This window comes from Scyliorhinus torazame, chromosome 14 (assembly GCF_047496885.1).
Source record: "Scyliorhinus torazame isolate Kashiwa2021f chromosome 14, sScyTor2.1, whole genome shotgun sequence".
Lineage (NCBI taxonomy): Eukaryota > Metazoa > Chordata > Chondrichthyes > Carcharhiniformes > Scyliorhinidae > Scyliorhinus > Scyliorhinus torazame.
In genome coordinates this window covers 129,473,140-129,494,464 of record NC_092720.1, presented here as the reverse complement: position 1 = coordinate 129,494,464, position 21,325 = coordinate 129,473,140, and the positions used below count along the sequence as shown (strand labels likewise).

The window sequence follows — 21,325 nt, the reverse complement described above, 5'->3', positions numbered from 1 at the left end:
TTGAACATACTTTCACTGTGGGTTAACACGATGTTAGATTAAACTAAAGATTAAACGCCTGTCCTAACCAGTCTATGCATTCAGCACATGGTGAAGATCTGTGCTGTAAGCTGTAAGCTCTGTTCTTCTAGGAGGCTGCATCCCGAATGAGCGGGAACTCTGATGCCCCCTGTCTTTATAGTGAGTGTGCTCTAACTGGTGATTGGCTGCGGTGTTGTGTGTGTTGATTGGTCCCGCTGTGTGTCCATCAGTGTGTGTGTATCTGCACCATGACATACTGGTGTGTATTATGACAAGAAGAACACCACAAATTCTTGCCTGAATCACAATGGCTGTAACTTATTGTAAATGAGTGTTTTGTCTCACCATGTACAGTTTGCAATGAAATATGGAAAACACGATTTAAAGTATTTAAAGTAAAACAAATGACACAACCAAATGATGCAAACCATTCACCAGTGAAAATCTCCACCACATCTATTGCATTGACTCTATGGAGCTCCTCTGCCACAACCTCAAAGAGAACCAGTAAGATTGATTGGTACGTCCTCCACTTTGTGAACTCCTATTGGCTACGGATGATCCACTGTCCACTCGAAAATAATGTGTTGATTTAAAGGTATTGCAATGATACAAAACAAGATGAATACACGTTCTTTCTTATCGGTTCAGTATTTACAACCCACGTGTGTGTGTGTGTGTGTCAGCCGATCACAGGACAGATCAAGATTTTGCAATTTTAGAGATGACATTCCTGGTGAAATTGTTTATGGCTAATAATTGACAGGCTGTGTTGAAGCAAATATGTTCAAGAAAACAGCAATCATTTCATGATAATATTTAATGGTGGTGTATCAACAGATGCTTTAATAAATCAAATGTTACATTACTGAGGAAAAATATGAATATTGATAATCATTGCAACGATTTATCCCTCCTGTAATCTCATTGTTAAATGCATGGCAATTGATTTTAATCAACATTAGGAGACTAGTCAACTTAGCGAGGGGGCTCGGCGCCCTTGAAACTTGACCCTATCCCAGCTCTTACATTCAGTATAAAACTGGGTATGTTTACGCAGACTCGGCCGTTTTTGAATGTTCCCTTTGCAAGTTGTCAGTGCAATCAGATCCAGTCACACTGGCCTTTCCTTCAGGTAGATATTGTTTCGGAAAGGAAACATCCATTTCTTCAAGGCACCGCCTGGGAGGGCACCCATTCTCCGAGCGACTGAACCTCAGGGAAACTAGCAGCCACCTCTGGAGAGACAGTGAAGGTATGATGATCAATCATTTCCCAATTAGTTTGGCAGTTCCATTACGATGGGCTCACTCTAGAGCTTTCTCCAGACAGTTAATGGGTGAAGGTATGGGGCAGAAATATCAGCTCCCGCCGACAACGGGAATCATGGCAGGCGGAGGAGGGTGCAAGATTTGGCTGGAGGTGGGCAGCACGGTGGCGCAGTGGGTTAGCCCTGCAGCCTCACGGCTCTGAGGTCCCAGGTTCGATGCCGGCTCTGGGTCACTGTCCATGTGGAGTTTGCACATTCTCCCCGTGTCTGTGTGGGTTTTGCCCCCACAACCCAAAGATGTGCAGGGTAGGTGGATTGGCCACGCTAAATTGCCCCTTAATTGGAAGAAAATGAATTGGGTACTCTAAATTTTAAAAACATAATGATTTAGAGGCCAAATGTCAGTTTCACAACGTGAGGAAATTAGTTTGGAATCTTGTTTTTCCGATTTTCGGGAAGGCGGGTCAGGGCGTCCCACTAATCTATGTTGGGAACCACATTAGCATGTCATGAATCCTCGCGAAAAGCCCAACACATCAGAATTGTGTTGATGCACGATCAATTGCACAAAGACTAAAGTTGGGTACAACTGTGGCTTTATTACAGTCAGATGCGTGGCCTCCTGCTGCAGCTGGCAAAATGGCAGGGCACTGGAGGTCATGCAGATTTATACAGTTCTCCGTGGGCGGAGCCAGCCGGCAGAGCTACCGGCGAACCTGTAGTGCAGGTCCTACCTTACATCTCCTATTACAGTGGTTCACCACATTCACCCCCTGTTAAAAATGAGTCCAGTGGAGGTGACGTGAAACTATATACAATTAGTGCAATTATGTACAGTGGTAGGGGAAGAAAAGTTCATGTTGACGGTCCAGAGTCCGTCAAAGGGTCAGCCGGTCCGGTGCTTTGGTGCTTCGTTGGGAGCGGCGTAACGGTGGCGGCGAAGTCAGTGCTGGTGGTGGTGGAGGTGGCACCGATGGCGGTGGTGGCGGTGCTGATGCTGGCCGTCCTGCTGGAGGCTATACCCCTGCTGAGCAGGAACTGATGCAGCTCATCGCTCATGAATGAGGATCCCCTATCACTGTGGATGTAGGCGGGAAAACCGAACAGAGCGAAGATGGTGCTGAGGGCCTTGATGATGGTGGCAGACGTCATATCGGGGCATGGGATGGCAAAGGGGAATCTGGAGTACTCATCAACCACACTGAGAATGTACGTGCAATGGTCGGTGGAGGGGAGGAGCCCTTTGAAATCCACGCTGAAGCGTTCAAAGGGGCGGGAAGCCTTCACCAGGCGCGCACGGTCCGGCCGGTAGAAGTGCGGCTTGCACTCCGCACAGACCAGGCAGTCCCTGGTGACTGTCCTTACTTCCTCGACGGAGTAGGGCAGATTGCGAGCTTTTTTTAAAAAATATTGTATTGAAAATTTTTGGTCAACCATCACAGTACATTGTGTATGCTTTACACAATAATATGATCGTATAAATAACAATGACCTGTTTTATAAACAAAGAATAAATAATATCTAACAAAAACTAAAACTAAAACTAAATGGCAACTGCCTTGTCTCAAATAAACACTCTCCAAAAATATGATTTAACAGTCCAATATACAATTATTTAGAGCAACGACCTATACATATTATACATATATATTAACAACCCTGAGAGTCCTTCTGGTTCCCCCCCCCACCCTCCCCCTCCCCCCCCCCCCCCCTCCCCCCGCACCCCCACCCCCCTGGGCTGCTGCTGCTACCTTCTTCTTTTCCATTCCCTCTATCTTTCTGTGAGGTATTCGACGAACGGTTGCCACCGCCTGGTGAACCCTTGAGCCGATCCCCTTAGGACGAACTTAATCCGTTCCAGCTTTATAAACCCTGCCATGTCATTTATCCAGGTCTCCACCCCCGGGGGCTTGGCTTCCTTCCACATCAACAGTATCCTGCGCCGGGCTACTAGGGACGCAAAGGCCAAAACATCGGCCTCTCTCGCCTCCTGTACTCCCGGCTCTTGTGCAACCCCAAATATAGCCAACCCCCAGCTTGGTTCGACCTGGACCCCCACTACTTTTGAAAGCACCTTTGTCACCCCCACCCAAAACCCCTGTAGTGCCGGACATGACCAGAACATGTGGGTGTGATTCGCTGGGCTTCTCGAGCATCTCGCACACCTATCCTCTACCCCCAAAAATTTACTGAGCCGTGCTCCAGTCATATGCGCCCTGTGTAACACCTTAAATTGAATCAGGCTTAGCCTGGCACACGAGGACGGTGAGTTTACCCTACTTAGGGCATCTGCCCACAGCCCCTCCTCAATCTCCTCCCCCAGCTCTTCTTCCCATTTCCCTTTCAGCTCATCTACCATAATCTCCCCCTCGTCCCTCATTTCCCTATATATATCTGACACCTTACCGTCCCCCACCCATGTCTTTGAGATCACTCTGTCCTGCACCTCATGCGTCGGGAGCTGTGGGAATTCCCTCACCTGTTGCCTCGCAAAAGCCCTCAGTTGCATAGACCGGAATGCATTACCTTGGGGCAACCCATATTTCTCGGTCAGCGCTCCCAGACTTGCGAACTTCCCATCCACAAACAGATCTTTCAGTTGCATTACTCCTGCTCTTTGCCATATTCCAAATCCCCCATCCATTCTCCCCGGGGCAAACCTATGGTTATTTCTTATCGGGGACCCCACCAAGGCTCCCGTCTTTCCCCTATGCCATCTCCACTGTCCCCAAATTTTCAAAGTCGCCACCACCACCGGGCTTGTGGTGTATTTCTTCGGTGAGAACGGCAATGGGGCCGTCACCATAGCTTGTAGGCTAGTCCCCCTACAGGACGCCCTCTCCAATCTCTTCCACGCCGCTCCCTCCTCTTCTCCCATCCACTTACTCACCATTGAGATGTTGGCGGCCCAGTAGTACTCACTTAGGCTCGGTAGTGCCAGCCCCCCCCTATCCCTACTACGCTGTAAGAATCCCTTCCTCACTCTCGGGGTCTTCCCGACCCACACAAAACTCATGATGCTCTTTTCGATCCTTTTGAAAAAAGCCTTCGTGATCACCACCGGGAGGCACTGAAACACAAAGAGGAATCTCGGGAGGACTACCATTTTAACCGCCTGCACCCTCCCTGCCAGTGACAGGGATACCATGTCCCATCTCTTGAAGTCCTCCTCCATTTGTTCCACCAATCGCGTTAAATTTAACCTATGCAATGTACCCCAATTCTTGGCTATCTGGATCCCCAAGTAACGAAAGTCCCTTGTTACCTTCCTCAGCGGAAAGTCCTCTATTTCTCTGCTCTGCTCCCCTGGATGCACCACAAACAACTCACTTTTCCCCATGTTCAGTTTATATCCTGAGAATTCTCCAAACTCCCGAAGTGTCCGCATTATCTCTGGCATCCCCTCCGCCGGGTCCGCTACATATAACAACAAATCATCTGCATGCAGAGATACCCGGTGTTCTTCTCCTCCTCTAAGTACTCCCCTCCACTTCTTGGAACCCCTCAATGCTATTGCCAGGGGCTCAATCGCCAGTGCAAACAATAATGGGGACAGAGGGCATCCCTGCCTTGTCCCTCTATGGAGCCGAAAGTATGCAGATCCCCGTCCACTCGTGACCACACTCGCCACTGGGGCCCTATACAACAGCTGCACCCATCCAACATACTCATCTCCAAAACCAAATCTCCTCAGCACCTCCCACAGATAGTCCCACTCCACTCTATCAAATGCTTTCTCGGCATCCATCGCCACAACTATCTCCGCTTCCCCCTCTGGTGGGGGCATCATCATTACCCCTAGCAGCCTCCGTATATTCGTATTCAGCTGTCTCCCCTTCACAAACCCAGTTTGGTCCTCATGGACCACCCTCGGGACACAATCCTCTATCCTCATTGCCATTACCTTGGCCAGAATCTTAGCGTCTACATTTAGGACGGAAATAGGTCTATAGGACCCGCATTGCAGCGGGTCCTTTTCCTTCTTTAGGAGAAGCGATATCATTGCCTCAGACATAGTCGGGGGCAGCTGTCCCCTTTCCTTTGCCTCATTAAAGGTCCTCATCAGTAGCGGGGCGAGCAAGTCCACATATTTCCTGTAAAATTCAACTGGGAATCCATCCGGTCCCGGAGCCTTCCCCGCCTGCATGCTCCTAACTCCTTTCACTACTTCCTCTGCTTCAATCTGTGCTCCCAGTCCCACCCTTTCCTGCTCCTCCACCTTGGGAAATTCCAGCCGGTCCAGAAAGACCATCATTCTCTCCCTCCCATCCAGGGGTTGAGCTTCGTATAATTTTTTATAAAATGCCTTGAACACTCCATTCACTCTCTCCGCTCCCCGCTCCATCTCTCCTTCCTCATCCCTCACTCCCCCTATTTCCCTCGCTGCTCCCCTTTTCCTCAATTGGTGGGCCAGCAACCTGCTCGCCTTCTCCCAATATTCGTACTGTACACCCTGTGCCTTCCTCCACTGTGCCTCTGCAGTACCCGTTGTCAGCAAGTCAAATTCTACATGTAGCCTTTGCCTTTCCCTGTACAGTCCCTCCTCCGGTGCCTCCGCATATTGCCTGTCCACCCTCAGAAGTTCTTGCAGCAACCGCTCCCGTTCCCTACTCTCCTGCTTTCCTTTATGTGCCCTTATTGATATCAGCTCCCCTCTAACCACTGCCTTCAGCGCCTCCCAGACCACTCCCACCTGGACCTCCCCATTATCATTGAGTTCCAAGTACTTTTCAATGCACCCCTCACCCTTAGACACACCTCCTCATCTGCCATTAGTCCCATGTCCATTCTCCAGGGTGGGCGCCCTTCTGTTTCCTCCCCTATCTCCAAGTCCACCCAATGTGGAGCGTGATCCGAAATGGCTATAGCCGTATACTCCGTTCCCCTCACCTTCGGGATCAACGCCCTTCCCAAAACAAAAAAGTCTATTCGCGAATAAACTTTGTGGACATAGGAGAAAAACGAAAACTCCTTACTCCTAGGTCTGCTAAATCTCCACGGGTCTACTCCTCCCATCTGCTCCATAAAATCTTTAAGCACCTTGGTTGCTGCCGGCCTCCTTCCAGTCCTGGACCTCGACCTGTCCAGCCCTGGTTCCAACACCGTGTTGAAATCTCCCCCATTAACAACTTTCCCACCTCTAGGTCCGGGATGCGTCCTAGCATACGCCTCATAAAATTGGCATCATCCCAGTTCGGGGCATATACGTTTACCAAAACCACCATCTCCCCCTGTAGTTTGCCACTCACCATCACGTATCTGCCCCCGCTATCCGCCACTATAGTCTTTGCCTCAAACATTACCCGCTTCCCCACTAATATAGCCACCCCCCTGTTTTTCGAATCTAGCCCCGAATGGAACACCTGCCCCACCCAACCTTTGCGTAGTCTCACCTGGTCTATCAGTTTCAAGTGCGTTTCCTGTAACATAACCACGCCTGCCTTAAGTTTCTTAAGGTGTGCGAGTACCCGTGCCCTCTTTATCGGCCCGTTCAGCCCTCTCACGTTACACGTGATCAGCCGGGTTGGGGGGCTTTTTACCCCCCCCCCCTTGTCGATTAGCCATCCCCTTTTTCCAGCTCCTCACCCGGTTCCCACGCAGCTGTGTCCCCCCCAGGCGGTGCCCCTCCGCCCATCCCACCCCATACCAGCTCCCCCCTCTCCCCAGCAGCAGCAGCCCAATAGTTCCCCCCTCCCACCCCCCCCCCCACGCTAGATCCCCCACTAGCGTAGTTACACCCCCCATGTTGCTCCCAGAAGTCAGCAAACTCTGGCCGACCTCGGCTTCCCCCCGTGACCTCGGCTCGCACCGTGCGACGCCCCCTCCTTCCTGCTTCCCTATTCCCGCCATAATTATCATAGCGCGGGAACCGAGCCCGCGCTTCCCCCTTGGCCCCGCCCCCAATGGCCAACGCCCCATCTCCTCCACCTCCTTTCCTCCCCCCACCACCTCCTGTGCAAGAGAGAAAAGTTACCACATCGCAGGATTAATAACATAAAACTCCTCTTTCCCCCCTTTTTCCCCCCTCTTCGCCCCCCATACTCGCCCCACCACTTTGTTTCAAACGTTCTTTTTTTTAAATAACCCGCTCATTCCAATTTTTCTTCCACGATAAAAGTCCACGCCTCATCCGCCGTCTCAAAGTAGTGGTGCCTCCCTTGATATGTGACCCACAGTTTGCCGGTTGCAGCATTCCGAATTTTATCTTCTTTTTGTGAAGCACCGCCTTGGCCCGATTAAAGCTCGCCCTCCTTCTCGCCACCTCCGCACTCCAGTCTTGGTATACGCGGATCACCGCGTTCTCCCACTTATTGCTCCGAGTTTTCTTTGCCCATCTAAGGACCATCTCTTTGTCGTTAAAACGGAGGAATCTCACCACTATGGCTCTAGGAATTTCTCCTGCTCTCGGTCCTCGCGCCATCACTCGGTATGCTCCCTCCACCTCCAGCGGACCCGCCGGGGCCTCCGCTCCCATTAACGAGTGCAGCATCGTGCTCACATATGCCCCGACGTCCGCTCCCTCCGCACCTTCAGGAAGACCAAGAATCCTTAGGTTGTTCCTCCTCGCGTTGTTCTCCAGCGCCTCCAGCCTTTCCACACATCGTTTATGGTGTGCCTCGTGCATCTCCGTCTTCACCACCAGGCCCTGTATGTCGTCCTCATTCTCGGCAGCCTTTGCCTTCACGACCCGAAGCTCCCGCTCCTGGGTCTTTTGCTCCTCCTTTAGCCCTTCGATCGCCTGTAATATCGGGGCCAACAGCTCCTTCTTCATTTCCTTTTTGAGTTCTTCCACGCAGCGTTTAAAAAACTCGTGTTGTTCAGGGCCCCATATTAAACTGCCACCTTCCGACGCCATCTTGGATTTTGCTTGCCTTCCTTGCCGCTGCTCTAAAGGATCCACCGCAATCCGGCCACCTTCCTCTCCTTTTTTCATCTGTATCCAGGGGGGATTCCCTTCTGGTTCACCGCACAGTACTTTTAGCCGTTAAAATTGCCATTGGGGCTCTTATTAAGAGCCCAAACGTCCGTTCCACCGGGAGCTGCCGAAACGTGCGACTCAGCTGGTCATCGCCGCACCCGGAAACCCCAGATTGCGAGCTTTGACCAGATGGTACGATCGAGTGACCCCCGGGTGACAAAGGTTGTCGGGTAGGGCCCGGAGTTGGTCCACTTGTGCGCTGGCCTCGATAATACCCTCCTTAAGCAGCCGCTGGACTTCGGACCTGATGAATGTCTTGTCCTGGGTGCTGTACCGTCTGCTCCTAGTGGCAACGGGCTTGCAATCCGCAGTTAGATTGGCAAAAGGGGAGGGGGGATCGACCTCGAGGGTCGCGAGGCCACAAACGATGAGGGGGGTTAAGGGCCCGCCGAATTTGAGGGTGAGGCTCTGGAGGTTGCACTGGTAGTCCAGGCCCAACAGGACTGCAGCGCAGAGATGAGGAAGGACATAGAGGCGGAAGTTACTAAATTCTACGCCCTGGACCATGAGGGTGACTGTACAAAAGCCTCGGATCGGGACGGAGTGGGATCCGGAGGCTAGGGAGATCCTTTGATTGGCAGGGTGGACCGCGAGGGAGCAGCGCCCTACCATATCTGGGTGAACGAAGCTTTCGGTGCTCCCAGAGTCCAGCAGGCACGAGGTCGCGTGACCGTTGATTTTAACCGTCGTCGCGCAGTGGCCAGGTTGTGCGGGCGAGATTGGTCCAGCGTCATCGAAGCGAGCTGCTGGTAGCCATCGGATGCTTCGGGTGGCGAGCGTGTGCAGTTCCGATGTCAGGATGTCCGGAGACCCTGTGGGGGACAAGATGGCGGCGCCCATGGTGCGCACATTGCGGGGTCGGGACAAGATGGCGGCGCCCATGGTGCGCACATTGCGGGGTCGGGTCAAGATGGCGGCGCCCCTGGGGCACACGTGGCCGAAGGTGGACAAGATGGCGGCTCCCATTGTGCGTCTGGCATGCGGGAGGGGGCGATAGCGGGCGCGATCGCAGCGAGTGCGCGGGCCTGGCACACAGCCGCGAAGTGGCCCTTTTTACTGCAGGCTTTACAAACTGCAGTGCGGGCCGGGCAGTGTTGGCGGGGGTGCTTCTGCTGACCACAGAAGTAGCAGCGGGGACCCCCGGGGTGGATCGGTGTGCGGCGAAGGCGTATTGGGAAGGCAGGGCCCCGGCTGAGGAGGTCGTCGGCGGGGTCCAGGAGGGGTAGGAAGTAGAAGGGTGGGCAGCGCGGCGGAAGGGGTACGATTGTACGTTACGGGATGCGACCGTCATGGAGAGCGCCAAGGTTTTTGTCTCCACCAGTTCGAGCGTGGCCCCTTCTAGTAATCGTTCTCGGATGCAATCCAATGCAATCCCCGTCACGAAGGCATCGCGCATGAGGAGATTTGCGTGTTCAGCGGCCGTAACGGCCTGACAGTCACAGTCCTGGACGAGTGGAATTAGGGCCCGCCAGAAGTCTTCGATGGACTCACCAGGTCGTTGCGAGCGGGTGGCGAGTACATGCCTGGCGAAGAGCGTGTTCGCCTTCTGCGCGTAGTGTTCCTTAAGGAGTTCCATTGCTTTTGTGTAATTCGTGGCGTCTTGGATCAACAGGAACACGCTGGAGCTCAGTCTGGAGTACAGGACATTTATCTTCTGAGCCTCCGTTGGAGCGGGGTCCACCGCGCTGATGTAAGCCTCGAAACATGCCAGCCTGTGAGTAAAGTCTCTTCTGGCGTTGGGCGAGGGCGGATCCAGCTGCAGGCGATCGGGCTTAATTCGGATATCCATTCTGTGGAAAATCTGACTGTAATAAATTGATGCACGATCAATTGCACAAAGACTAAAGTTGGGTACAACCGTGGCTTTATTACAGTCAGATGCGAGGCCTCCTGCTGCAGCTGGCGAAATGGCAGGGCACTGGAGGTCATGCATATTTATACAGTTCTCCGTGGGCGGAGCCAGCCGGCAGGAGCTACCGGCGAACCTGTAGTGCAGGTCCTACCTTACATCTCCTATTACAGTCGTTCACCACACGTGTCTACCCTCCAACTTGAGCACCCTGCCAGCGGGAATTCAGAACATTCTGTTTCACGACTGCACGTGAGTGGCGGGCACCTGGCAAGGTCGACTTCCTCCTGGACTTCCAGGATGCTGATTTTTGCCTTCCTTTCACAACCTCGCTGAGAAATATCAGCTGCCTGTCACACATGCTACGCCAAGGCTGGGTACAGAGAAGGGGGTGAGACTGACCCTTATCTGCCGGGGGTCGGGGAGGAGAGGGTAGACAAGGAGCCTAGCAGAAGAGTGAATAGCTATCTGGGTATGGTGGCCTGGACATGGAGGCAATGAGGTGATGGCAGGGCAGGCTACTTCCTGCCTGCCAGCCCGCCCTCCAGGCGGTTCGGCGGGCTCCCTACGACTGCATAATTGATGAGCTGAACGGTGCAAGACCTCACCTATTCAGCCACACCACGTTCTGGCGGAAGTCACTCCGACTTTTCTTTCCAGCACTGGACTTAGCCCGCAGAGTGGAAAAATCGGCCATAGGGGCCGGAATTTCCGTGAGGTAATCGCTGCGTTAATTTTTGCTTGGGAATGTTTGGGGCACCACAGTGTGGTTGAGCTCGAGAGATGATGAATCAGGAAGTGTTCCCACTCCTGCTCACTCCAGCAACTCACTGGCTGAGAGGGTAAAGCTCAGCTGTGATGCTTTTCATGGCCAAATAGGCGACAGGTGCTAACCATTCCACCTTACATTTAGCAATGGATATTGGTGTGAGAGGGTCAAGTCACCTGGCTGGTAACACCTACACCACACAGGACAACATGTGAGCACCCTGAGTGTTACCTTCCAGGTTGCTGAGCATTTGCATTCACACACACGCAGGGGGTAATTTTAACCTGACATGGGTGGAACACTGCTTTTACACTCTGTCTGATATTGTTCTCTGTTAACTTGAAAGGAAATTAACGTGAGGGAGGGGTCGTGGAGGGGAGTGTGTAAAACCAGCATTGTATCCAAGCCAGCCAGCTTCCCCACTGGCGAAAATCAGTTCCCGAACAGCGTCTGAGGGAACAGCAAACAATCAGTTGAGAACAGGCCACTGAGCCTAAAGATTAAGTTTGCTTGGCAGCTTGCCCCGTTTTGATGTGCGAGCTGAGTCATTGCAATAGAGCAACACTGGGGATAATTTGCATTGAATATGAAAAAATGAAAATCGCTTATTGTCACAAGTAGGCTTCAAATGAAGTTACTGTGAAAAGCCCCTAGTCGCCACATTCCGGCATCTGTTCGGGGAGGCTGTTACGGGAATTGAACCGTGCTGCTGGCCTGCCTTGGTCTGCTTTCAAAGCCAGCGATTTAGCCCTGTGCTAAACAGCCCCTAATTTTTAATATGTAACCCCTAATATGTAACGCTCATCAGAGGAACCTGCCTAACCATTTGGATTGTTATTGCCTGTCGATGCTCTAACAGTCTGACCAATATTGAGTTGGTATGTACACACTTGTCTAGTGGGACATCTGTCTTTAAATCCTCTATTCACATCACTCCTTATCAGGACTGTGAAAGTATTTTTGACCATTACTGTCACTGACAACCCCCTTCTTTTCGTTCCCTCTGAGAATTCTGACTTCTGTCCTCTGCCCCTGAGAAGGCATTGGCGATCATGAACCTCCATGTCAACCTTGCTGTGGAGGCATGGATCACCTTTGTTGATGGTACATTCATCCAGTTTGTGAGGCTGTTTGAAAATATCTTCATCTTAATCATTGACTACTCTATCACAACCCTATATAGCAACATGTGCTGGCAGCTCACCAAACTTACAATCTGCGCATGTACGCACATGAAAACCAACCTCTGCAGTGGATAGCATTCCGACATCTGATCCAGAAACTGTAGAGCAGCACGTGGTTAGTACAGTTGCTTCACAGCTCCAGGGTCCCAGGTTCGATTCCCGGCTTGGGTCAATGTCTGTGCGGAGTCTGCACGTTCTCCCTGTGTGTGCGTGGGTTTCCTCCGGGTGCTCCGGTTTCCTCCCACAGTCCAAAGATGTGCAGGTTAGGTGAATTGGCCATGTTAAATTGCCCTTAGTGTCCAAAAAAGGTTATGTGGGGTCACTGAGATAGGATGGAGGCATGAGGTGCTCTTTCCAAGGGCCGCTACAAACTCGATGGGCCGAATGGCCTCTTTCTGCACTGTAAGTTCTATGATTCTATGACTTGATGGTCAAGAAAGGCATGTTTATAATGTGACCCAACAGCTCGATTATCAATCCGCAAATCCATCCAACAGCAGAAGAGATTCCTGTTTCATTGTATGGTCGGAGTACAGACAGGGGTTTTGGGGATTGTCTGTACTTGCAAATTATTCTCAAAACCATTACTCTTCATTAACAGCAAGTATTTACACATTTGAACCTTTACACAAGATTGGTGCTTCTCCTCCTTCCAGCTCACTCTGACCTCTCAGTCATGTGATCTGATATATTATTACATCAGCAACATGTATGCCTCTGATGTTAACCCTATACTCCCCAAGTCTTTTTCCCCATCCTATTTACATCCCCCTACATGTCCCCTAAAATCTCAGACATCACAGGGTTAGTCTCTGAGTTGCCTTGGCTCCCTGATCTCATTCTGATCTCCTTTTGAGGGCGAGGATATTCCGTACTCTTACAAGAGCATACGAGGTAGGAGCAGGAACAGGCCCACAGGCCCGTCGAGCCTCCTTCATTAATCAATACGATCAAGGCTGACCTTGGACTTTAACTCCATTTTCCCGCCCTATTCCCAGAGAGATCAAAATTCTGTCTCTTCCGGCCTGAAATGTAGTCAACGATGGAATATGGCAGCACAGTGGCACAATGGTTAGCACAGCTGCCTCACAGCGCCAGAGAACCACTTCAACTCCAGCCTTGGGTGACTGTCTGAGTCAAGTTTTCACATTCTCCCCGGTTTCCTCCACAGTCCATAGGTGTGCAGGTTAGGTGGACTGGCCATGCTAAATTGCCCCAAAAGTTAGATGGGGTTCTGAGGATAGGATGGGGGATTGAACTTAGGTAGAGCGGTCGTTCAGGGGGTCGGTGCAGACTTGATGGGCTGAATGGACTCCTTCTGCACTGTAGGGATTCTATGATTCGCAACTCTCTTGGGGAAAGAATTCCAAGGATTCACAAATCTTTGAGTGAAATAATTTCTCCTCATCTCAGTCATAAATGATCGGTCCCTTATCCTGAGGCTGTGGCCATGTGTTTTAGATTCCTCGACCAATGGGAACAATCTTGCAGCATCCACCCTGTCAAGCCCCTTCAGAACTTTGCAGGTTTCAATGAGATCACCTCTCATTTTTCTAAACTCCAGAAAATATAAGCTCAATTTGCTCAGTTTCTCATCAGAGGCCAACCCCCTCATCCCAGGGACCAATTTAGTGAACCTTTTGCAAACATATCCTTTCCTAAATGTAGAGATCCAAAACTGTACACAGTACTCCAGATGTGGTCTCACCAAAACCCTGCATAACTCTAACATGTTTTCTGGGGCAGCACGGTGGCACAGTGGTTAGCATTGCTGCCTCACGGAGCCAAGGACCCAGGTTCAATCCCGGCCCCGGGGTCATCTGTCCGTGTGGAGTTTGCACATTCTCCCCGTGTCTGCATGGGTTTCACTCCCACAACCCAAAGATGTGCAGGGTAGGTGGATTGGCCACGCTAAATTGCCACTTAATTGGAAATATTAATATGTATTCAAAAAATTTTTTAAACTCAAGCAAGATTTCTTTACTCCTGTACTCCAATCCCCTTGTAATAAAGGCCATGGCAGTCGGTTATCTCAGTTGGCAGGATGGCTTGTTCATGATGCGGCGTGACACCAACAGCGTAGGTTCAACCAGCTGAGGTTGGAAGCCTTCTCAACCTTGCTCCTCACCGGAGGTGTGGTGACCCTCGGATTAAATCACCACCAGTCAGCTCTCAAAGGGGAGAGCAGCTTATTTCATATTTATAACTTTATCAGAGTTACAAAGCCAGAGCTCAGAGTGTGGACAGGGGCCAACCCCTAATCCAGCTCCTTTCCCGCTCCAAAATCCAATTCAAATTGAATTCAATTCAAGGTCCCCACAAGGGAGACAGACCAGATCCAGGCATTACACCTGACCTCACGCTCATCTTAGCCAAAAGCAGCCTATTGTCCTCTGGGACTGTGATGATATTTACATTTTTAATAACGACCAGCAGCTGTTTGTCTTCCTAATTGCTTGTTATAACTGCACCTGAACCTTCTGCATTCCTTGTACCATCACACCCAAGTCTCTTTGAATACCCATCAATATTCCAGTAATATTATACCTGAATCCCCAAATGAATTTGGTTGCTGGACAGTTGGATCGTAAAGCTTTCTGCGTTAGGATATTCAACTTCTTAACAACCGGAGAAACATTGTGGGGGTGCTCCCAGTACCCTTCTATAATGTCTCTAATGTCTGAAAGGAAACTCCACATTTAAGACTTCCTTAATAACGCAGTTTATTTATTTATTCAGTGAATGCAAAGTCACGAAACCAAGCAGTTTTTTCCGGTCCTGCTGTGTTGAGTGTGGTTAGACCTCTGCTGAGTCTGTGGACCGGACCTTCTTCTATGTTGTGGTCCATAGTTTGCTCTCTCCCACAGGCACATAGGGGGCCAACACTAATGCCCTATCTGTGGAGGTTGGCCGGTCCTGAACCTGTTTAGGGTGGACCACTGTTTCCTTGGAAGTTGGGTTGGGTTTGAGACCAGGTACGTGTTTGTCGTGTGCAATGATTACCATTCATTTGTTCAGGTGGCGTTTGTGTTGAAGCCCTGTGTGGAAGGGTTTTTCTAGATTGGCCTTCTTGATGGGAGTCGTACCTTGGGTGGGCTGAATAGATCAGCATGGAGTGGCAGATGGGGGACATTGCGAATGATTTCAATTGTTTTCTGGGTTGTTACAAGTCGGCGGATATGTGCAGGAGTGATGTGTGTGTGTGAGTGTACAGGGGCGCAATATCCTCGGAGTGTGAGTCCTGAGGTTCGGAGGGAAGCCCCCACATTGAGCCGGCTAGTTCGGCAATCCAGTTGTTTCTAGACTTGACCTTGGCTGCAGTTGTTTTTAGATGTTCCTGGATGGTCAGTGCCTTATCTAAGCTTACTCCGTAGCATGTTGGAGTTGGGTGATGCTTTATCTTGTAGCCCTTCATTTAGCTCTTTATTGCTTTTGCATTGTAAAGATGGAAGAAGCTACTGTTTTGTAGGTGTTGGCTTGAGTCACCATGTGTTGCAGTATTGTTCAGGTTTTGTCAAGTCCTCGTTCAGGGTCTGGTCCAAGGTTTCGAAATGGGGGGGCTTGAGGTGTGAGGCAGATGTCGTCGGCATATATGAATTTTCAGGAGGTGGTTTTTGGAAGATCATTTGTGTACAAGTTGAACAGGGTAAAGTCAGTAGTGAGCCTTGGGGGAGTCCATTAGTTAGACTTTTCCATGTACTTTTTACCTGTAGGACTCTGAACCTTCAATTGTTCAACAATGTTCCGATGCACTCCCTATCTCCCCCGGGGGCGGGGAGGGGGGGGGCCATGACACCTTCAGAAGGAGGTCACTGTGCCAAACAGTGTTGTAGACGGCTGTGAAGTCGAGGAACACAGCACCTGTCTTCATGTTTTTCTGAAAGTTGTTCACAGTGTTGGTGGTAAGGGCCAATACCTGCTCCCCTGTGTCGTGGTCCTTGCACAAAGGAATTCTTCTATGATTGGAGATATGCGCTGAAGAAGGAGGCATTCGAGGATTTTATATGGGACTGACAGGAGAGAGATTGGAAAGTAGCTCGCTGCAAGTATGGGGTCTTTTCCAGGTTTAGGCATGGCGATGACTTTTGTTGTTCGCCATTTCCGTGGAATGGTGTTGGAGTTTATCACCATTATGTAAAACCGGGTCAGCCAGGCAAGAGCTCGGGGCCCCAGGTGTTGCGTAAATTTTGGTGCGATATTGTCATCTCCTGCTGCCTTGTCAAACTTCAAGCCCTGTAGAATCTTCTATAGTTCTCCACCCTCAAAGGGGGTGGGGCTGATGTGTTGCTGATGGTGTTGTCTCAGTTAACCCTGGGTGTTTCTTTTGTTGTTTTTGTCCAGAATGCCTTAGCTACTGCAAACAGGTGGCTGGAGATATGGCTGAGAGTAACTGAGGGGCGGTTTTGGAGTGGGGTGGCTTTTGGGCTTTTCAAGGTGACAGATTAAGCACTTCCTGCTTGAGTGTGTGAAGTTTAGTTCTGCTACTGTTCCCTCCCATTTGGTGCGGCGCATGCCATTGAAGGACTGAATCAGATGCTCTCCTTCTTCTGGGCCCCCTGATGCTTCATATGCTTCTAGGAGAGCAGCACTCACTTCATCTGAACATGGAATCTAGATGGGTCTGTAGCCTCGGGGAGGTGTCGTCCAGTCTGTCTTGTAGGTGACATGCTTCATCAACAGTGATGTTTCGGAGTGGGATTGTTGAGATGCTGCGTTCCTAGGTTTCACAGTCCTCTGGGCTGGTGCATGGTCAAACCCAGCCCCACTTGACCTGGAGGGCATTAGCTATGAGGAGAGGTTGAATAAACTTGGTTTGTTCTCACTGGAACGAAGGAGGTTGAGGGGCGACCTGATAGAGGTCTACAAAATTATGAGGGGCATAGACAGAGTGGATGGTCGGAGAATCTTTCCTAGGGTAGAGGGGTCAATTACTAGGGGGTATAGGTTTAAGGTGCGAGGGGCAAGGTTTAGAGGAGATGTACGAGGTAAGTTTTTTACACAGAGGGTAGTGGGTGCCTGGAACTCGCTGCTGGAGGATGTGGTGGAATCAGGGGCGATAGTGACGTTTAAGGGCATCTTGACAAATACATGAATAGGATGGGAATAGAGGGATACAGACCCCGGAAGTGTAGAAGATTTTAGTTTAGTCGGGCAGCATGGTCGGCGCAGGCTTGGAGGACCGAAGGGCCTGTTCCTGTGCTGTACTTTTCTTTGTTCTTTGTTCTGGAGTCACAACACAAGTGAAATTGAATGTTATTTTAAAATACCTGAGGTCTTTGGCTGAGCCCAATAAATTGCAGTCATCAGCTTTGTAACTTTAACACAAATAACAAAGAACAGTACAGCGCAGGAACAGGCACTTCGGCCCTCCAGGCCTGCGCCGACCACGTGTCCTATCTAGACCAACCGCCTGTATCCTTCTATACCCCGTCTGTTCATGTGTCTATCCAGATAAGTCTTAAAGGTCGCTAACGTATCTATCTCAACCACCTCACTCGGCAGTGCATTCCTGCCCACCACCACCCTCTGTGTAAAAAACCTCCGCCCGCACATCTCCACTGAACCTATCCCCCTTCACTTCGAACTTGTGCCCCCTTGCAATTGTTATTTCCGCCCTGGGAAAAAGCCTCCAACTGTTCACCCTATCTCTACCCCTCATAATTTTCTAAACTTCTATCAGGTCGCCCCTCAGTCTCCGTCTCTCTGGGGAGAACAATCCTAGTTTATTCAATCTCTCCTCATAGCTAACACCCTCCATACAAGGCAACATCCTGGTAAATCTTTTCTGTGCTCTCCCCAAAGCCTCCACGTCCTTCTGGTAGTGTGGTGACCAGAATGGGACACAGTATTCCAAATGTGGCCTAACTAACGTTCTATATAACTAACATGATTTGCGAGATTTTATACTCGATACCCCGTCCTATGAAGGGAAGCATGCCATATGCTTTCTTTACCACCATTTCCACCTGAGCTGCCACTTTCAAGGAACTGTGGATTTGCGCGCCCAAATCTCTCTGTGTCTATGCTCCTTATAGTTCTGCCATTGATTTTATAGCTCCCACCTGAATTGGATCTACCAAAATAAATCACCTCGCATTTGTCCGGGTTAAATTCCTTCTGCCATTTCTCCCCCCAATTTTGCAGCCGATCTGTATCCTGCTGTCCTCTATGACAATCATCATCACTATCCGCAACTCCTGCTTTCTTAGTCTCATCCGCAAACTTGTTAATCAGACCAGCTAAATTTTCATCCAAGTCATTTATATATATTACAAACAGCAGAGGTCTCAGGACCGATCCCTGCGGAACACCACTAGTTCCATTCGGAAAAACACCCTTTCACTGCTACCCTCTGTCTTCTATGGCCAAGCCAGTTCTGAATCCATCCAGCTAGTTCACCTCTGACTCCGTGTGATTTCATCTTTTGCACCAGCCTGCCATGAGGGACCTTGTCAAATGCTTTGCTAAAGTCCATGTAGACAACATCCACAGTCCTTCCCTCATCAATCATTTTTGTCACCTCTTCAAAAAACACAATTAAATTAGTGAGGCATGACCTCCCTCATGCAACACCATGCTGTCTGTCGCTAATAAGACCATTCACTTCCAAATGTGCATAGATCCTGTGCTAGATTCTCTGTTTGGGAGACTAAGTCCCCACGCCGGCGTGAAATTTTACAGCAGGAAAACTGGCGCAAAACGGCCACCGATTTCCTGCTCCGGAGGGTGCTAGCAGCCAGGCAGCGCCTTCCTGTACCTGCTGATACAGCCGGAGTATTACGGGTCCGTGGTCACGCATGCACACGACGGCAGCTAGCAGCGGCCGCGCCGTGCTTCATGGCGGACGCAGCCCACAGACCCGGCCCGCAAAAATAGTCCCCCCCCCCCTTCGGCCGGCTTGCCCACAGTACCCCCAGCCCCGAATAATGTCCCTCTTGCCCGCGGATCGGCCCTTCCCCGACTGTGGTGGCGCTGGACTGAGCCGCCACATTGAGTTCCCAACGGGTGAGACCACACGTTTCCCACGCCGATGGGAACTCGGCCGGTCGGGGATGGAGCATCGCGGGGCGGGCCTCAGGCAATGAGGCCGTGTATACGACGTGCTGCGTGCTCCTAAAGTACGCTGCTTTTCAGGGGGGAGCATCGTGAACGTTGCGCTGCCCCCGGTTTCATCATTATCGGGGATTCTCACCTCGTCGCCGAACGTGGTTTCGCCATCGGGAATCGGAGAATCTAGTCCCCGATCTCTGAGAATCTTTGCAATAATTTCACTATCACTGACGCCCACAATTACCCGGGTTATCCTTGCTACCCTTCTTAAACAACGGGACAACATTGGCTATCCTTCAATCCTCTGGGATCTCACCTGTGGCCAACGAGGAAACAAAGATTTCTGTTAGAGGTCCCACGATTTCATCTCTTGTCTCCCTCAGTAATCTGGGATAGATGCCATCTGGCCCTGGGGATTTATCTAGCTTAATACTTTTTAACACACCTTACACTTCCTCCCTTGTAATAATGACCTGTTCTAAAGTATTTACATGTCCCTCTGAGACACCACCAATCAACGTGTCCTTCTCCTTTGTGAATACCAATGCAAAATACTCATTAAGGATCTCACCTACTTCCTTTGGTTTTATGCATAATTTCCTTCCTTTGTCCTTGAGTGGACCAACTCTTTCTCTAGCTACCCACTTGTTCCTAATATACATATAAAATGCCTTGGGATTCTCCTTAATCCTATCTGCCAAGGACATTTTGTGACCCTTTTTGCCCTGCTAACTCCCTGCTTTGAGCTCTTTCTTCAAGTGCTTCATCTGTTTTTAGTTGCCTAGACCTTACCTATGCATCCTTTTTCTTTTTGACCTTTTGAAAAATGTAACTTACTGCCTAATACTCCTTTCCCAGCCTCCCCCTCCCCTTTCTGACTATCCCCACTCTTTATATACACACACATACACACAGACAAACATCACAGAGTGGAAAGGGTGATTGAAAGGTAAAGAAAATATTTTTTGAAATAAAAGGATCTTTGATGGACTAGGCTGGCTTCCAGTTAATGGGCCCAATTCTCCGGAGTGTTGTAGCGAATGGGAATTGTCACGAGCTTCCCGGTGCTCGGCTCAGTGAGGCCGACAACACAACTCAATGTTAATTAGTCCACATAACGAGGCCTCAAGGGCTTCTCGCCGCAAATGAAGGCTCGCCATCTGATTCACCGGGACCGCGCTTGCCAGCCCACCGCGAAACAGGCCGAGCAGCACTTAAGCTGCACTTGCTCAGCTAACGCCAGCCAGCTCGCAACAATGGCACCGAGGAGACCAACCTCAAGATTCAGGGCTGACCTGGGGAGGCTCTTAGACGCGGCGGAGGCCAGGAGGGATGTCCTGTTCCCCTCAGGGTCCCAGAGACTGAGCCACAAAGCGGGCCGTGCTGCCTGGGATGAGCTAGCGGTAGCAGTCAGCTCAAGGAATATGACAAGGAGGAGTGGCCAGCAGTTCAGGAAGAAGGTCAACCGCCTACACCTGGCAAAACGAGGGAGTAGACACCCAACACCTCCCACCTTCCACCCCCACCAAGGGAGCACCCATCCCCCAACGCCCCATGCGACCACAGCCCTCCCTCCCCCCTCACCCCTCCCCACCCCACCTTCACACCCCCTCTCCGACCACTGTGAACCACGGCTGTGGCTAACGATGCCCTCTCTGTGTCTCCTCAGGTAAAGCTCTCCCTTAATTGCCGGGAGAGGGATCAGACCGGTGAACTGGTGCCAGACAGAAGGGGCGGGATTCTCCAACCCCCCGCCGGGTCGGAGAATCGCTGGGGGTCGGCATGAATCCCGCCCCCCGCCGTCCTCCAAATTCTCCTGCCCTGGGAGGTGCCCCCACGGTGGCCTGGCCCGCGATCAGGGCCCACCGACCCGTGGGCGGGCCTATGCCGTGGGGGCACTCTATCCTTCCGCACCGGAGGCCATGGTCCTCCGCCATTCCCGGTGTGGAAGCGAATCCCTCTGCGCATGCGCGGGGATAACGCCAGCACACGCTGGCGCTCCCGCGCATGCGCTGACTCAGGCCGGCCGGCGGAGGCCCTTCGGCGCCGGTTGGCATGGCGCCAAGCCCCTTTCCCGCCGGCCGGCGGGGCGCAAACCAGTCCGGGGCGGGCCCAGCACCTGAAGATGCGGAGGATTCTGCACCTTTGGGGTGGCCTGACGCCGGAGTGGTTCACACCACTCCGTCCCGCCGGGACCCCCTGC

At 51.2% G+C, this 21,325-nt stretch overlaps 1 protein-coding gene across 1 annotated transcript in view; it reads left to right on the top strand.

Moving 5' to 3' along the window:
• The first annotated feature begins 1,109 nt into the window (after window positions 1–1,109).
• The window catches only part of LOC140390045 (lactosylceramide 4-alpha-galactosyltransferase-like), a 69,493-nt gene continuing 49,277 nt past the window's right edge, over window positions 1,110–21,325 (top strand). Inside the window, exon 1 of the mRNA XM_072474897.1 lies at window positions 1,110–1,276. The gene's annotated coding sequence lies outside the window, so the exon portion shown is untranslated. The remainder of the gene's footprint in view (window positions 1,277–21,325) is intronic.